Raw genomic sequence first — 6,432 nt, 5'->3', positions numbered from 1 at the left:
GGAGCTGCTCTAGCAACCTCCTGTAACATGTCCCCAGTCTCCAGACAACACTGTAGTATGCCCATAGTTCTTCACCGGTTCCTATAGTATGTCTACAGTCTACAACAGCGTTTCTCAACCAAGGTTTCTCCAGAGGGTGCTCGGGGTTCCTCAAGCAATTTGAGCTTCTCAGGGCAGTTTAATTGACACCAATGATCTTTTTGCACATCTGTAATGGTGACAATCTTCTCAAAGGCCAGCAGTGTAGGACATTATTTCCAATGATCACCATGTAATGTACTGTGAGCTGTGGATTTAGTAATTTTAGTAAGTTTTTTCAGGGGTTTTACAACATTCTGTTGCACTGAATACTATGTGTTGTTACTTGGTGATGTCAGTGTCTACAGCTGAGGCTATATACCTGGTAAGTTGACCACCATGGTTTTAAATTGCCAGTCAATCCAAAGCCAGTATCTCAGCCAATAGAGAATGCTGGTGGGTCAGAGTACTTGCTCAATGGCTTTTATTACCTCTTGGCAGTCTTTGCCATAGTAGGTAAAATGGCAGGTAATGAAGTCACATCCCACCTCCAGCATTCTTTATAGTGCAAAATAAGACTCCATAAGAGAAAGCCCCATCCCTTGTATGGGTCATGAAAGGCACCATCTGATTAGAACCCTTTCTTTATAATGGTCATTGCAGGATGGTATGTGAGAAATCCTCGCAGAACCCCGAAAAAGCTATCAGGTCTTTCAGTCTGCCATCACCCACCCAAAATAATGACATAACCATTCCAATAAACCGGTCTATAAGGTCTGTCTCCTGCAACCTTCTAAATTTGTCTGTATGATTAATCTGATTGTCATATTACCGAGCACAGAATAGTGTCTTTATATTGTATTGGATTACATTATGTTTTCATGCTGAGTTCTATCCACACCCCACCAATCCTGGATTATGATTGGATGAAGGCACAATGGGGCTATTTAGAGATTTTGGAAGTGGCTCTGTGTACCACACCAGTCTTAAGCAGAAAAGTACGAGTGAAATCACCTTGAATGTCCAAAAACTCATAAGGAGACTCATTAATTGTGTTATATTTTCCATGCTTATGACTAAAATAATACAGAAGTGTGTGTGTATTCAACAAGAATTTCCAACAAACTCTGCAATCAAAGAACTGCTCGAAAAACATCAAAACCAGGCCATAGAGAAGTACAAAGTGTATGTGTGGAGGGGGCATCCATAAAACCAGCAACAAATTCACCCTATAATATATGTTTGTATATATCAGCTAAATGTAAATACTTTAAAAGCATTTGGTCACTTTAAAGGAGACCTGTCAATAAAGAATAACTGTTTCTGAAAATTGCAGTTGCCTGGCTGTCATTGTTTCCTTGTAATGGGATAAAGTGGTTTGAAGTATAGTGGCTGCACTCTACATGTGACATGGAAGAGTGTTCTTTTGTTAAAGGGCAAGTTTTGGGGGGTGGGGGACAAACTGGGCAATTGCCCAGGGCCCCATTTACAGAATGGCAGCCACAGCTAAAAATGTGCTCATTTTCTTTCAAACCGTACCAACTTTTGTATTATTATTATTTTAATTACACAGAATTTATATAGCGCCAATATATTACGCAGCGACATACAAAGTCCATAGATGTGTCACTAGCTGTCCCTCAAAGGGGCTCACAACCTAATGTCCCCACCATAGTCAGATTTCTTTATTACAGTCTAAGGTAAAATTTGGGGGAAACCAATCAACTTAACTGCATGTTTTTGGAATGTGGGAGGAAACCAGAGTACCCAGAGGAAGCCTCTCCCAAACAAGGGGAGAACACACAAACTCTGTGCATAGTGTCCTGGTGGGGATTCGAACCTGGGACCTAGCGCTGCAAAGGCAGAGTGCTAATCACTGGGCAACCGTGCTGCTTGCCTTGCCTGGGCCCTAAGAAATCCCAAAGTAGTCAAATCTCTTTACAAGGTGCTTCTGCACTGTACTGTAGCATCATCCCATAAGATTTTGGGTACCTGGCATTCCCAGAGCTCCCACCAGAAACATGGAGATGTCATTCCTTCCAGTGTGGAAGCTAGGGAGAATAGCAGCAGGTGGACCCCTGGAGTGCACGCTCCTCAATAATAAACTCAATACAAATTAATACCTTTTTACATTACAGCCTATTTACTGAATGTATGGAGCAGCCCAATGTGTCCTTTACTTCACTGACTATCCTTCCCAGTTGAGATATTTTAGCAAGGCACTAAGGATGATGGTGCCAATACCAAAATTCAATTTTTAAAATCAATTTATCGTTGGCAGCTCCCATATTTCTATCCTAACCGGTTCCCTTAAGATAATGTTTTCATTAATTATGCCATAGACAAGAAGTCCAATTGTACTCACGCTTCACATGGAAGCTGCAGGTAAATATAGCAGCATTGGTTACAATGGAGACAGGCTGTTCACTGTCACTGGTAAACTGATCCCTGAAATTCAATTATATTTGGATTCCAGATGAACTTCTGGGGCTGGCAGAGAATAGAGTTATTCTTGCTGCGCCAGAGTCAGGCCTGGAGGTTGGCATGGGTCAGAACCACGATTACTGGGGGGTTAAAATGACCTGTAAATGTAAATACAAGCTTTTTGAGATATACATGCCAAGGTTTTGCGTGAAAGGTGCCCATATGTGCTTGTAGGGACATATAACCTTAGCACAGCCGGCATTCTGCATAGTAATCACTCTGAAGGACATTGCCGTCCCCTTTCCTTATCAACAACAAACTGCATTCTGTGACAGAATAAAAGAACATCATCAGTCCCAGTTATTTAATAACCGTGCAGGAGGCATTGAGAATGTCTAAAGCACATTAACCCACTGGCAACTAGATTTTGATTTACATTCGACACATAAATTAAGCAGTAAAATGTATCTGTTTGTTTTGGATAAAGTAGAGTGCCTTTGGGGTAATATTTAATGCTGGGATCATGTTGAAATTTTCTCTCTAGAGTGAGAGAGAAAGAAAGAGTGACGCTTCAACTGCATTACTCAACTGAAACCCCAAACTGTCTCCTACAGTACCCATTCTTTGCCACCAGATGTCCTCAGTCATCCAAAATGAATGATGCAGAGCACTACCAAACCAAAAAGAATAAGGAAAGACTCTCTACGTTAAACAAATGCAGGGTGTCATGGCTCCCTGAACTGCATTGATCTAGAGAATGGTGCTCATATCATGTTACTGCCACTAGGACGGTCTGCTGTGGTCAGAAGATGCCCAAGCTTGTCATGTAATCAGACTTTCAAAGAAGATAACTATAGGAAAAAAAAAAGTATAACAACCATGGGAAATCTTCCTAAAGGGCTGGGAGGGGTATTGCAGTTCATGAACATTTTTTGCTCTGGAATAAATGGAGTACATGGAAGCACATAGGTGGTAGGTAGGTATTTTTGCAATAAGACTGCAAGTGCCATGTGTACAACAAGCTATTACAAAGCGTTTGCAAAACTTTCTGCAGCTTTTTTAAAATCTTTAAAGCGCCCTTTAGATTTAGTTAGAGATGTGAACAAACACTTATGTAAGTGCTGGCTGTAACAAGACATTCACAGGCTTGCAGCCCCACTTATAGCTTGCTAAAGCCTGCCAACAATCACTGTAAGCAGATATTGTGTTAGTAAACAGTGGTGCTTTACATTTCTGCTGACAAACATAATGGAATTCCATGTCTTACCTTGTCAGTGATATATAACCAGGAGAGGAGCTATGTTCACTCTGCTGCACTGAGCAGGGAGGCACTGGGGTGCTTGTGATATAACGACGGCCAGGTGTTCACACAAACCAATTTACAATCACACAATCCATTGTTTTACATACTATATATCATTATTATTTTTTATGTTTGTATAGAGTTTGCACAATTTAAAATATAGGTGATTGTTATTTTTTAATACAACATATTTTGATGAAATGTTTTGTTTGATGACATTTTTAGAAAAACAACACCTGCATTTAGGAAGATTTATCAGAGGTGTTATATCTTAGAATTACATTTTTGTAAAGAATTTGGTGGTCTGTATGTGGCCTGGAGATTACACAATGGAAAAAATGCATGATGTAAATTGGTTTGTCAATCATTTTTTGCATTTGTTTTACAGGCCCCCAAATGTGGGTTTGGAAAGGGTGTGTTATCACCTAAAATGGTTCTTTCCCTATCTCCAAGATTTGGGAGATAAGTAAAGATGTCGAGAATGAACATTGCACAAAAGAATAGCAATACTACTTTTTGGTGATTAATTTTCTCAAATTATTAATTTTAATTCCACTTTAAGATCTTTGATTATCCTCCCCAGATATAAGCTGGATGCTGCACTAAATCTTTTAACAACTTAAAACCTTTACAATTGTTTTGCAAAAGCTTGCTATGCACAAAGCTGAAATCTGCATAGACAATGCCTGCAGGATCATTCACACTGGTGAATTGCATTTATTCAAATTATGCTATTTGTTTAAATGGGTTGGCATTGCACAAACAAACAAGTCTGTAACATTTTTTGATATGCCAGACACCACAAAACATAGTAGTGAGCTACTAAACACTGCAGTGCACTGAAACCCAAGTGTATTGGAGTGCCATTAAATAAAGGAATGGTGCTAGTTTGCCCTCACTGTTTCCAAATATTTAGTTTTTTTCAGTTGAATTTTATCAGGCATATGAGTAGGTCTGCTATAGATCAATATAGGCAAATTCATTTCTTATGGGCTTCTATACTGAAGCACGTTGTATACATCTGGTTTCCTTCCAAGGGTGGCCCACAGAAGAACTGAAAAAAACCTTTGATAGGTGCCATTCATATGCTCTCTCTGATGGCTCCCTGACCCCTACTATCTTCATAAACATGGCTAAATGCCAGGCAAGCTATGCACTCCAGTGGGTCCTACTCCTAACAACCTGTGGTGGGCCACTAGGTCCCCAGTTTGATCCAGCTTCCACCTCATGTCTTGTCTCTCTGACTGACACTATGGGCCTGGTTTAATAAAGCTCTGCAAGACTGTAGAAGATAGACTATCATGGGTGAACCTGGGTGATCCAACAAACATGGAATAGATTTTTTTCCAGGTCCCCATGTAAGTCTACTACTACTCTAGTTTTGGTGAGTTTTGATATATCCGACCCTTTGTATAAAACAGGGATATAGATGTGAAGTGAAAAGACTAATTATAATTTTCATTATGAGCAAACATGATAAATAAAGGCAAATTGTAACGATGGTTGAGTATTTAGAAGTATTCACTCCCTTATAATCATGATTCACCATAATATTACTCAGCAGGTAACACATATACCTCCTGCAAATCTGTGTCCTTTCAGATGTTTCACAAATACTATTTGATTATTCCATTTTATTGTTAATTGCTGAAGAGGTTTTACTATTCCTGTAAATCTATATACAGGACACGTTTAAAGATTTCCACATTAAATAGTAATCATTGTTCCATTTTCCTGGATTAGGAGATCAATATTAGAGATGCAGAACGATACATGGTGAGATATCGCTGCCTTTCCTTTTTTTGCTTGTGTCATTCAATATGGAGATTATCTAATTAAAAATGATGAATCATATGTAGTAGAGTGAATGGACTGAACAAAAATCACTGATCATTTCTGGTAGCAAACCTAATCATACAACAAATGACATTCTGAACTGATCCAAGGTCAGTGAAAAAGAAATATATATATCCAAGACAATTAAAGGGTTTTACCAAACCTGTTCTAGATAATTCTTCTGATCAGTTAATGCAGAGAAAAGCCATTCTACTGTTTTTGCTAAATCCTAAAAAAAACTGAAAATTTTATTAATTCGTTTAAAAAAAAAAAGCCAGCACTTTCTTGCAACAATCTGTGTATCTTGCTGAAGACGCATTATTCAGTAACCAACCAAAGACCATTGGTTGGGATGCCATATTTAAGGAACAGGCAGCCATTTAAAATAGGAACCATCAGTTAAAAAAAAATAATCTTACCGTTACAGGTAGAAAGCCGTCAAACCCCGCGTTGCCTGATCTTCTTTCTTCGTTCCAGCGTGGATGTGACACTGGGTGCCGCCATCTTTTTCATCTTCGTCCAGGCTCTTCTTCCTACCTCACACTGAGCAGGTGCGAGTTTGGGTGATGCTCCTTCCAGCAATGTAATTAAAGTAGTGTTGATCTTAATGTATATGCGTGAGACTTTTTTTTCCTATATTAGAGGAAAGACCCTTTTGCGAATCCCTGAAATAGCATGTGCAAAAGGAGCAGCCCGCAGCCTACATCATGGATACCTGGAGGCTGTGGTTTTCCCATTTAGTTTTTACTGTCGTGGCAGTAAAGGTAATAAAAGGGGAGGATCGTCTACTTCAAATAAAAAAAGGGTTAGCCACCCATTTATATAAAGTAAAAAATGTTCTATGGAGGAGA

This window comes from Pyxicephalus adspersus, chromosome 12 (assembly GCF_032062135.1).
Source record: "Pyxicephalus adspersus chromosome 12, UCB_Pads_2.0, whole genome shotgun sequence".
Lineage (NCBI taxonomy): Eukaryota > Metazoa > Chordata > Amphibia > Anura > Pyxicephalidae > Pyxicephalus > Pyxicephalus adspersus.
This window is presented reverse-complemented; position numbering follows the sequence as displayed.